At 40.4% G+C, this 12,182-nt stretch overlaps 1 long non-coding RNA gene across 1 annotated transcript; it reads right to left on the bottom strand.

Annotated features, from left to right (window-relative positions):
* Positions 1 to 5,690: 5,690 nt before the first annotated feature.
* On the bottom strand, positions 5,691 to 11,172 carry LOC136704812 (uncharacterized). The gene is made up of 5 exons (XR_010803985.1): positions 10,862 to 11,172; positions 9,541 to 9,645; positions 7,773 to 7,892; positions 7,470 to 7,677; positions 5,691 to 6,798 (listed from the first exon to the last, which is right to left on the bottom strand). It is a non-coding gene; the product is annotated as an uncharacterized lncRNA (long non-coding RNA).
* Positions 11,173 to 12,182: the final 1,010 nt, after the last annotated feature.

Raw genomic sequence — 12,182 nt, forward strand, 5'->3', positions numbered from 1 at the left:
ATTGAATAAGATGTTCTGGAGTAGGTGCACATGAGCCTAAGCTCACTATGCCCAATGCCAAGTTTGGGATCAAAGGGTTCATAGCCCCCCAGCACTCAGTTGTTGCGCAAGGGAACTGCATTCTCTGGAGTGATGGAGCTCTGTCCAATATCTTTGGGATGAGCTGGAGCAGAGTTTGTGATCCTGATCTGATCATCCAACATCAGTACCTTATTAATATTCTTGTGGCTAAATGCCATCAGATCCTCACAGCAGTGTTCCAACATCTAGTGTAAAGCCAATATGTAGAGGCTGTTACTGCAGCAAAGGGGAGTAAACTCCTTGTTGTTACTCTTGATTTTGTAAGAAATATTGGATGAGCAAGTGTTCCAATACTATGGTCCAATAACAAAAACAAAGATGTCTAGCGCTTCATAGCCGTAACAAGTATGTCGGCAGGAGTACATATACATTGGAAGCAAAACCATAAGAAATGAAAAAAGAAAGAAAATCACAGCTTTGTACAATTTGGTTTTTGTGTTTTAGAGGCTTGCCGGGTCATGCACCCCAAGGTGGCATCTAAGGTATTTGAAGACTGTATTGGGGACACCTTAAAATATGCACCACACAGGGGAACAAGGGTAAGTCACATAACTGGTTATCAATAGGCTTTTTTTCTTTTTATTTATTTAAAGAAACATGTCAAACTCAAAGGCAGGGGTGTCCACACTTTTTTCAAAGGGGGCCAATCTGGATCATATGAACGTCTTAGAGGGCCAGTCTCTCTTTTCAAATATATTATACATACATTATTTATAACAGTGTATTCAAAACATGAAAAACACAAATGTACAAAACAGTTTCAGATTTTCCTCTAGAATTTTTTTCAGCAGTGGTGGCAGGAACCCTCAACCCCCCAACACCCATGGAGGTATATTTTGTGCAAAACCCCTGTGCACCTGTGACAATGAAATTTGTAGTTGTAGAAAATAGTCACACAGTAAATTTGAAGTCACAAAGAAAATCACTTCAGGAGTTGCAAACCTGTAGATATTTTTTCTTCTCCTACAAGTACAGCTTAAAAGTTACACCTTCACAAACTCTTTGTGCAGATGCACAAATCCAGTTCTAGACACACAAGCATAAAAACATCATACGCTCACAGTTTTGCTCCAGTTGCAGCAGTAAATATGGTGCAAAACATATTTGCACACTCGTATAAAACTTGCACATTCGCAAGTTAAAATACTAGTAATTTGTATGGGGAGGAATAAAACAAATACATGTGTAAGTTGGGGTCAGACTTGGTCATATGATTAATCCTTTTTAAAAATGAACACATTAGCCTTGACAGCACTATTTTAAAGCTTATATGTAGAATCTAAACAGGCTTCATTCATTAGGCAGTATGTGCCACACTGAAAGAAACATTCTAAATGTTTTCAATGGTGAAAAAATCTACACAGATGGGTTCTGTGAATGTTATCCTAACTTAAATATTAAGCAAACTCAACAAATTACTGTTGAGGGAACATTCCAAAGCAACCAAAATAGAACATTATGGGAACGTTCTAAGAACATTATTTTGCAACGTTCTAAGAAAGGAAACATTCCCGGAACGTTTTTGTAACTTGAGAAAAAAAACTGGACAAATTCACGTTGAGGGAACATTCCAGTGCAACGTTCCCACAACCAAAATGGAACGTTCTGAGAACGTAATTTTGTTAGCTGGGTATGGGACTTCGACTGTTCTATGCTCTGCTGTCTTACCCGCACCGGATCGGTGCTCTGTTCTCCTGCTTCTCCTCCCACTGCATTCGGCCTCCCGAAGTGACCCCCTGCATCTGCCTTCGACGCTGGCGCAAGGCTTCGAGCCTCCCGTTACCTACCTCCGGCTACGCTGCTACGAGACTGCCTCGTGTTTTGGGGAACGCGAATCTACCGTCGTCACGGCTGCTGCTCCACAGCTACTAGCTCTACAGCGCCTTGAGACTCCCACTTCCTCCTCTCCGGCAGAACAGCCTCGACGTTCCAGTAATGTCCTCCGAAACAATGGCATCCCCTTCATTCACTCAGCTAAAGAGAGAAACCCATCTGCCGGTGTAAGGAGCCCCTGCGCAGCAATGCGATGATGTCACAACCTTCTAGCTCCGACTCAACGCCCCCTGCTGGAGCATTCTTCGTCTTCCTGTTACCCTTCCTGGTTGTGTCTAAGCTGGAGACATTAGCCTCAATGTCTTATAGTCTTTGCTGTCTCACAGGTCGGTGCCTGGGCTGTTTTGATAATAATATAATTATTTGAGCTGCATTGAATAATGGCTTAGAATCTACAATATTTATGCACATCTCCAGGGCAGTAGTTTACCTACACTGCTTGCCAAGATGGTCCTATCTGAAATGTTGGAAAAGAAAGCAGGCAGCATGTTTAAGCCTCTATTCCAAATCGGCTCCTCTTTCCACTTTCTGAACACTGCCTTGATTGACAGCATTGCACCCATTTAGACACAGCCCTCCCAGTTCGTTTCGTTCTCTCTTATCCTCTCTACGCATCATCCCACCCCTCCCTTTCTCTTCCTCTACATCTGTCTCTACGCATCATCCCACCCCTCCCTTTCTCTTCCTCTACATCTGTCTCTACGCATCAACCCATCCCTCCCTTCACTTCCCTTCATCATCCCACCTCTTGCATACCAGCAGCTTGCATACTTCATGGACGCTCATCCCAACCTCTTCAATTTGCGGCCGTGTCATACCCTGCCTCTAACATTACAATTCTCATTTTTCTACTTAGGTGCTGCTGCAGACCCTCATCCTGACTCCTCTGCTGCTGTGCTTCTCCCACCCTCTGGCTTCCAGTTTATACTCTCTTTTCAGATGCTGCTGTGGACTATCATACCAGACCCTCCTCTGTGCTTCCTTGCTGCTCACACTCTACAGCTTCTATCTTCTGCTCTGTTTTCAGGTGCTTTGGTGGACCTTCATTCCCCACTTTTTGCTGCTGCACTACTCCGAGTCTCTGACTTTCCAGCTCATCGTTTTCCCGGGTGCCGTTACGGGCCATGTCCTAATCCTCTCCTTTGCGGCTGTCCCGCACCCGTCTCTTCCTTTACAGCACAACCTCTCTCCTGATGTGGACCTTCATCCTAATTCCCTTCCCCTTGTGGTTTCGCTGCATCATGCCTCTTCCTTTACAGCCCTCCTCTCTCATGCCACAGACCTTTGTCCCAACCCCATAGCTTTGCGGCCGCACCACCCGCCTCCAACTTCTCAGCTTGCTGCACTCTCTCCTCAGAAAATGCTGTGGACGCTCATCCCTATGCCTTCCCCTCACAAACAAACGGCGCCCTGCGTCCACTGTACGGCTTGCACTCTCTCCTGCTGGATCTTACCTTCTGCTTCTGCTTGCAGCTAAGCTTCTTCTAGCGACTGCACCTCACACTGCCTCTTATGGTACAGTTTGTACTAATTCTTCCAGCAGCTACAGGCTTTCAACCTGACCTCTCCTCTTCACGATCATGCTGCTCCGAGCCCCTAAGTTCCAGCTTATGCTCTCTTCTCAGGCGTGGCCTTGGACCAGCCCCCTATCCAGCACTCAGGCCCTTGACGCCACCTCAAATTCAATTCACCCTCTCACATTCAGCCTTGTCGCTCTCAGCTTCTAACTTTCCAGCTCGTGCCAGCAAGGACCTTAATCTTTCATCTCTCGCTAGCAACAGCACCTCACCCTGCCTCCTATGGTACTCTTCGCACTGATTCCTCCAGGCTCTGTGGACCTTCAACCTGTCCTCCTATCTTCACAACCACGCTGCTATCTAGCCCCTAAGTTCCAGCTTATGCCCTCTCCCCAGGTTACCTTGGACCAGCACTCAGGCACTTGACGCCACCTCTGGCACCTGTTTTTCATCACCCTCTAGGCATCTTCGTTATCTTTGAGTCAACTTTCTACCTTGCTTCCTTGCTTGAGCTCCTCAGCACCTTTTGGATTTTTCTCTTTCAGAGTTTTCTCCCGTGTGACAAACTGCCTTCTCTCTATCTCGCCTTTCCTGCGGTGCTGACCTTTCTGGGCTTCTTAACTGGCCTCATCTGTCATCCCTCTAGATCACCATTCCGTTCTCAATTCCCTCTATGTCATTGGAACTGCACCACCAGGGCACACCTGCCAACAAAGCACATCTCGCTTTAATAATGCTGCCCCTCTGTAGTACTTGACTTCAAGGCTGCTACTAATCCACTTTCTACCTATTGTTGCCTGCCTCAGACCCCTGACTATTACCCAATCACCATCAATTACACTGAAGTAGAAATTGGACTTAGCAACACTCTGTCCAGTGCATCCAGCCTGATGCACTATCATGGTGGCCCCAGATAAATGTTACTATTATTACACCATAGCTTAATGACATTTAGCTGGTTATACTTTAAAATTCTATTATTAGTTGATCAATTTGATTTCTGCTGACACGATGATCTTGTCCATCTTAAGACCAACTCTGACTCTATCACATTTCGTAATCATCACCCTTTTACCGCTGCGGCAACTGAATACTCAAATTACCAGTCACGGTAGAATTTCCGTTATCATAATCAATAAAGGACATTCAATTTACTCATGCTATTTCTCTACCGTCTCATATGAAACTCAGTCATGCACCAGTTTATTAAAGGTAGTTCATTCAAACACTCACTAACCCCTTTCATGCACCTACACACAATCAGGACACCAATCAAACCCTTGACCAGAGTACCTGAACCTGTCCATTCTGTAGCACTTAATGACCATCATTCCTGTAAATTTTTGGGGGTCCGGCTTCATACACATTCATAAGCCGCCCTGAACTCTTCCCCAAAGACTTCTGAGTTTACCTCCCCGTTTCAGCCTCTACGGGCGTGGTCCGTACTAGCAAAGCGAAGTTATGTAATAACATAATTTTGTGAGTAGGACCACACCCGAACTCCTCCTCTCAGCCCTATATATACCCTGCAAATTCACGCCATTTCCGCGTCTGACAAACTTGCCTCATTTAGTTCAGGAGATGGATCTCGACTGCTTCACAACGTCAGCTCGCTCCTCCGGTCTGGGTAATTCCTGCTGATCCCCATATTCGGAGCCGTGTTCTGCCTTTATCAAGGCCACTGAGCCTCCTGTTTTAAACTTGCTCCCGCCTCCACTCCGTCTCCATCCTTTTCTTCATACGCATTCATAAGCCGCCCTGAACTCTTCCCCAAAGACTTCTGAGCTCACCTCCTCGTTTCAGCCTGTACGGGCGTGGTCCGTGCTAGCAAAATGACACTTATATTTATGAATGTAAAAGGTCAAAGCAGCCAAATCTGATCTGAGAAAAAAAATCAAAATCAATGAATGAGGCTTGTAAGATAAACCTTATTATATCATTATTGCTAAATGTAATATTTTTTTTATTTATTCTGCTTTTGACAAGGTTACATGCATGCTTATGCTTTAAACTGGACATTTTTTCTGTAGGCTGTCTAGTGGCTATTGTGCTGATGCAATGTAAACATTTGTAAACAATGTGGTCATTTGTGTTTTCTGTGTGTGCATATGGTTGTGACTGTGTTCAGGTACTTCTGGGCAACAGAAGAGGTGAGGTGAGGTGGAGATAATAATTAAAATAAATAAAAAAGAATAAAATCCACAACAGCAGCTTTGCACAGACAAAATAGCCAGTGTTTTTATTATATAAACATCCATATCTGTTATGATTTTTTTTTTAATCTGTAAAAAAGTAATTGAAACAATTTGCTTCAGATATTGTAAAACATTTTCATATACATTCCCTGAAACATATTAATGAAAATGTTACAGGAACACTGAGTTTGTGAAATAGGGATAAATGATAGAAATCCAATGGTACTGGAAATGTTTCATTAATGCAGCAGTGGCTCACTGATCTCATAAAAACTCACATAAAGGAAATTTGAAGAGTATGTCATGTGTCTGACAGACTGCTGCCTGAAGCTGATGCATATCCATTAGAACACATATCCAGCCACCGGGACACTTTCTGTGAATCTCTCTTTCTCACATTCAGACGGTTCAGACAGAGCCTCTGTGGAAAACGGAAAAGAGAACAGTGCAAAAGTCACAAACAAAACACAGTTATAACCCTAAACCTAAAGTGTAAAAATTATTTTTTAATAATTGAAGTTATGTAATAACATAATTTTGGGAGTAGGTCCACGCCCAAACTCCTCCTGTCAGCCCTAAATATAATCAGTAAATTCACGTCATTTCAGCGTCGGATAAACTCGCTTCATTTAGTTCATTTAGACGGATCTCAACTCGACTGCTTCACTACGTCAGCTCACTCCTCCACACTGAGTCATTCCCACTGATCCTCGTATTCAGAGCCATGTTCGGCCATTATCAAACCCACCAAGCCTCCTGTTTTAAAACTTGCTCCCACCTCCACCCCGTCTCCACCCTTTTCTCATATTCATTTATCCAGCGGGGCTCCAGCTTCATACGCATTCATAAGCCGCCCTTTACTCCTCCCCAAAGACTTCTGAGTTCACCTCCCTGTTTCAGCCTCTTCGGGCTTGGTCCATACTAGCAAAATATACTTTTAAATAAAATTGTTCCCATGTTTATAAAACTGGACATATTTTAACTTACAAGATATTCAAAGCTACTTTAGTATAAAATTTAAATATATATATATATGTTAAACATCTGCTACTCAGCATATCTGAGATCACTCATCATATTCAGGAATCTTCCCATTAACGCCTCTTCTTGTCTGCTCCACTCAGGATCAAGCATTTCTTTAATATGATCTTTCAGATGTAGGGAAATTTTATCTGGAATATATGAAATAGTTTAAATATATACACAAAATATAGTCCGATTTTATTGCATTTTACTAAATGCCCCAATTTAAAAGAAATACAATGATTTTCAATTGTGTCATAGAAAATTGATTATATTTTGTAAATATAATAATTATAAAAGTATTTGGAATCCGACACCTTCAGCTGCTCAAACAAGTGGGAACTGAGGTAAAATAAGAGTCAAGAGTTGATAGAATATTCAAGCTCCTTAGTTTTACGTATTCCACTATAATGAGTGAAGGTGATTAGAATGTAAGGTATAATGTAAAAGGGGAATCAACCAAAGGCTCAGTCTCTGCAGCAGAAAGGGCATGTAAAGAGAACTGCAACACAGATCTTTCACCATCTACTGTCCAAAACACTGTAGAAGTTTCTGGACGACACTAACAAATATGCATGACCTTCGAGTCCTCAGACAGCACTGCATGCTTCAGTAATAAATATAGCCACATGGGATTGTCAGGATTCTATAAAATGGCTGTCACAGACCACAGTGCTCCACAGACCAACTGAGGACTTTTATTAAGTGAGAATGTGTAAATCTTCCACTTTAAAAACTGCAACAATTAGCATATTCAGGTCCTAAATGCTTAATGAATGTAATTAAAATGGAAGGTGTTGTAAAACAGTAGGAAACCTACCTTTGTCACAGATTTTGCAGCATGTTGTAGGCATCAAATTTTTAAGTGTTTATATTTACAAAATCCAACAAAATCTTTCCGTGACATGAAACCATATTTATATAACGCAGAGGTGAACTGATTTATTCACTGCAGGACTGTGACTCTGTTTGTGACACATCTTCATCGCTGTGATCCTCTGTCTCAGTCTTTGAACTTATGTCACGTACTGAAAAGAACATGTCATAATGTTTTTTGTTGTAACTCTAGAAAAAGTATCAGATTACCAACAGATAATGATGTGGGTATTTTAAAGAAACTCACAGCAAGGAGGATCATTCATGCTTCCATCTGTCCTTCTAGGGAATCCAGCTATTGCCTCTGAAACTTTGATTAGAAGCTAATTTCCAAGCCTTTTAAATTCTTCATTAAATATCTGGTCCTCTGTGAACAAAAACTATATCTTAGTAAATATACAAAGAAAAACCCTGGCTGCTTATTCCATTTATATAAATCTGTACTTCATCCAAAAGACTGTCCATGAGTATAAATACTGAAGATACTATAATTTTTGCAAGAGAATTTTTCAAGCATATAACATAAATAAAATAAGCTCACTGGGGGGAAAAATAGTGACTTGTGATAGAAAATTATACCTATCAACATGTAATGCCTCCATGAGCATGAATAAAAGCTCTGATTTAATTTGGCATGGATTGGACAACTTTCTGGATATAAGCAACATGAATGTTCAGCCATTCTGGCATCACAGAATTGTGCAGTTCGACCAAATTTCACTGATGATTTTCAAGAGGATTACAATCTTGGGACTATGCTGGCCAGTCCAGATGTGTGAATGTTCCTGAATGTTCATCATGTTAATCATATCTGCAGCCCTGTAAATGCAAGAACTATCATTTTGTAGAGACTGTGGTTCAATTATTCTGTTACTTCACCCAAAGGACCGATTTCTGCATAGATAAAACACCCAGAACTTCACAGTCCTCATTGAAGTTTAGCATCATTCACATACAGACAAGCATAAGCTTCATCTGACCCGAAAACATGTTTCCAGTCGTGAACTGCCCCATTTTTTGTGGGGGTTTTTTTGGCCGTTATAACCGGGCAACACAGAAGTGAACAAAGGCCTCTTGCGTGATGCTCTGCACCGTATGTTCATGGTCTGCAGTTCCCTGTGGTGTGTTCTTTCAGAAATTATTAATGAAGGACCTGTGCTGACTTTAAATGCAGTTCTTGCTGGAAGCAATTCTCATTCATTAGCTGTGAAACACTGAAAACTGGCAGCATGTCTCAGTCAGTTTCATATTTCTGCCACAATTCCACAATTCTGAGGAAAATCTGGATTTTGTTTTTCTGCTGTGGGTTGACCTATATGACTATACACTTATATACACGTGCTAATTTAGCAACATCCATCACACGGTAGCCTTTCGTACACAAATGCAATCGTTCATTTTACCAATGATTAGCATTTGCTTTTTGACCCATTTACCACATATCAAACAAGACATTCACTGCACTGCACCACCTCTTCTCAATTTATGAATCACGTAACACACCCAACAGGTATTTATAACCAGATCGTCCTCACCTAATGCCATCTACTGGAGTCTGAAATGCCTACCTCCTTAAACATGAAAGGTGACTAATTTTTGTTTGGAGAGCTCACTGTAAGGAAATAGAGTTAAAGCTCTGCTGCTGTCCAAATCTGAGTTTGCTGAATATTGTATAATGCTCATGTGTACAATGCCAATTATATAGAATTTAAAAGGCATTTAATTAAACAACTCTATAGACTATATAAACAACTATACAAATATATAGAGTTAAAATTGATATTGAACTTTTACAATGTGATCCTCTGCAGCTTTCCTGTGTTTCTCTGTGAATGGAATATCAATCTCAATGATCACTAGAACAGCGTGGGGCCCTGGATCACACAAAGAAACTCATCGAACAAGCTCCTGTTTCAGAAAGTGTGGAATGTCACTCAGGGGAATGTGCTTCCACCAGCCTGGAGTGTCAACCAACGTCAGGTCTCTTCCACAAACATTATCCCTTACTTTCTTACACTGAGCTGTTTTCTTCTTATTTGGAGGTGACTCATTTCCAAACACATCGTTGATCAGCGAGGTCTTCCCTGAAAGCTTCCCCCCAAACACCACAAATCTCAGCTCTACAAAAAAGAGACAAGTGATGGATGTCTAGATGGGTAAAGAGAAATGAGTATATTATGTACCTTTTAAAGGTTTACAGGATAACAGATTATAGACATTGCACCCGAGAGATTTCCCATGGAGACTTTCATGATCTTCATACTATGAATGGGTTTTAACTGTATTTTTCTTATGTCTAAAAAAAGCATTTTTTCTTTTCAACTATTTTTTTAAATTTCATCTCCACATGTCAGTTTCAAAGTTTCAAAAAATTAACAGTGATTAATGTGGTATGTGGTTAGTCTATGCAACTGTGATGAATTAAATTCACATGCCAGGTTTCCCTTCCCTGACTCTGATCAAGCTCAGTGTACCAAGCCTGCTCTAAGTTTATCTAATTTCAGTCTAACAAAGAAATAAAATATACCCTAAAAGATTCCCTACTGACCTCCCATCCACAGCCTTTGATTGGCAGTTGTGTATCACTAACAGTGAATATGCAAATGTAAACAGGTGTTCCAGTAGAACTTGTTGGTTGTCTCCTATATCCTCATAACAAAATTATCTGTGCAATCAGAAAGTGACCTGACAAACACTGCTGTAGCCCAGTTTTGAAAAACACACATACTGTATAAAGTTAGCTAAATACCAGACATTTAATATTCTACATTGAACAACTTGAATTTAACAGGTCTGGAGGTGTCTATTTATGTACCTACGGGAATAAGTGAACATGAAGAGCAACACACATATCTTAAACATAGAGGGGTGGTCTCCCAGACAGGGATTAAGCCTAGTCCTAGACTATGTTCTCCTTTCAATAGAAAATCACATTTCAAAATACAGTGTAGTCCAGGACTAGGCTTAATCCATGTCTGTGAACCAACCCAAAAGTTTACTGTGTGCTCTTTTTGTAAGTTGGGGATAGACTTGCTACTTAATAAATAACCACTGAGTAGCAAAGTGGTTTATCAAAGGTGTACCACTGAAAAATGATAGCTAGAGTGTTTTACTTCAAGTTGATTAAACAGGTCTCATACTCTTCTAAATATATATATATATATATATAAAACCATAAACACTAATAATTGTAGTGTTAGGCAAAAAAAGTTTTTTGTTAACATCAGTACATAAAACTCAAAATAAGACATAAAATCAAAGTGTAACGCAAGCCCAGAGAGTATCATATGAGAAAAACACAGATGCAGTGACATATTCCACTGTAATCTCACTCACCCGTGTCTGGTCCTCACTCGGTCAGACCCCAGACTTCAGATCAAAGGTTCAGCACACAATAATCAGAACCTGAATTAGTTTTCTGGATCCTTAGAAGTGAGAGGACAGTGGCTACATCTTCGTGGTTTTCCTTTACTTTCATTTCTAATTCAGAGGAAGCACAGATCCAGTTAATCAGGTTCACTTTCACCACCTGCTCCATCCCCTGCCATTCAACACAGAACCATGTCTGAACATGTCCCTGCTCTGATCTCGGTTCACATTCAGAAATTAAAGTCCACATTTTCAGAAAGTACACTCACTGAACACAAGTAAACTTTTATCCACATTTCCTTCTGAAATCAAGTGCATTAATATGGAGTTTGTGTCCCAACCTTTCACAGAAACAGCCTCTACTCCTCTGTGATGTGGGAGTAATGCTGTGAGGATCCTTTTGCATTAAGCCCAGAGACCTTAGGCTTTATATAATTAAAAAGCTAAAATCAGCTCTTTAAAATGTGGTACAAAGTGTAACGGCAGCTGTGATTGGAAGTTTAATTCCTTTTACCGTTTACTATTTTTTTTTTAGTATAGACTTAACTTCAGCAACCTCAGCTGAACAGATTTACTCACTGCAGGACCGTGTCTCTGTTTGATCACTGTGAGCCTTAGTCTTTGAACTCGTCTTCTTTGCTGCAAAAACATGTCATATTTTTTTGTAGCAATACAAAATGTAACAAGTTAACAGATGATTTGTTAAAAAGAAACTCACACTCAGAGGGGACATATCCCCATCTGTCTCTCTGTGGATTCCAGCAATGAATTTTGAAAATCTTTTTAGTTCTTCTTCTCTTCTTCTTCTCTTCTTCGCCATTCTTCATCCACTACTCTGACCTGTAATATCCTGTAAATCACTCTCAGCCTCGCTGGTGTCTGCTTGGTGTCTTTTTTTTTTTTTTTAGTATATTTTTATATATAAAGTATATATTTTTTTTAAGTATAGGCTTAACCTCAGCAATCTTGAGAACATCTGGTACAACAATAATGATTAAAACATTGTAAAAAAACCCAAAAAGAACTATCTAAAATTTGTTTCAAAAATGAGGTTGGCATTGGATCTAAATTAAAAGTTGAGAAATTATCTTAAGTAGTTCTAGATAGAGATATCATTCCAAGATCTTGCATTGTGGTTAAAAAAATAGAGCATGATCTAATAGCATAGAGCATTGAAACAAATTGCATGATTCACATTTTGATATGCATGCTTCCAATAGGATTTAAAAGGTGGTCTAGGGCTAAGAATAAAAACTTTGGATTGTTACCATTTTCATTAATTATCTTT

The sequence above is a fragment of the Hoplias malabaricus genome, chromosome 1, assembly GCF_029633855.1.
Source record: "Hoplias malabaricus isolate fHopMal1 chromosome 1, fHopMal1.hap1, whole genome shotgun sequence".
In the NCBI taxonomy this organism is placed as follows: Eukaryota; Metazoa; Chordata; class Actinopteri; order Characiformes; family Erythrinidae; genus Hoplias; species Hoplias malabaricus.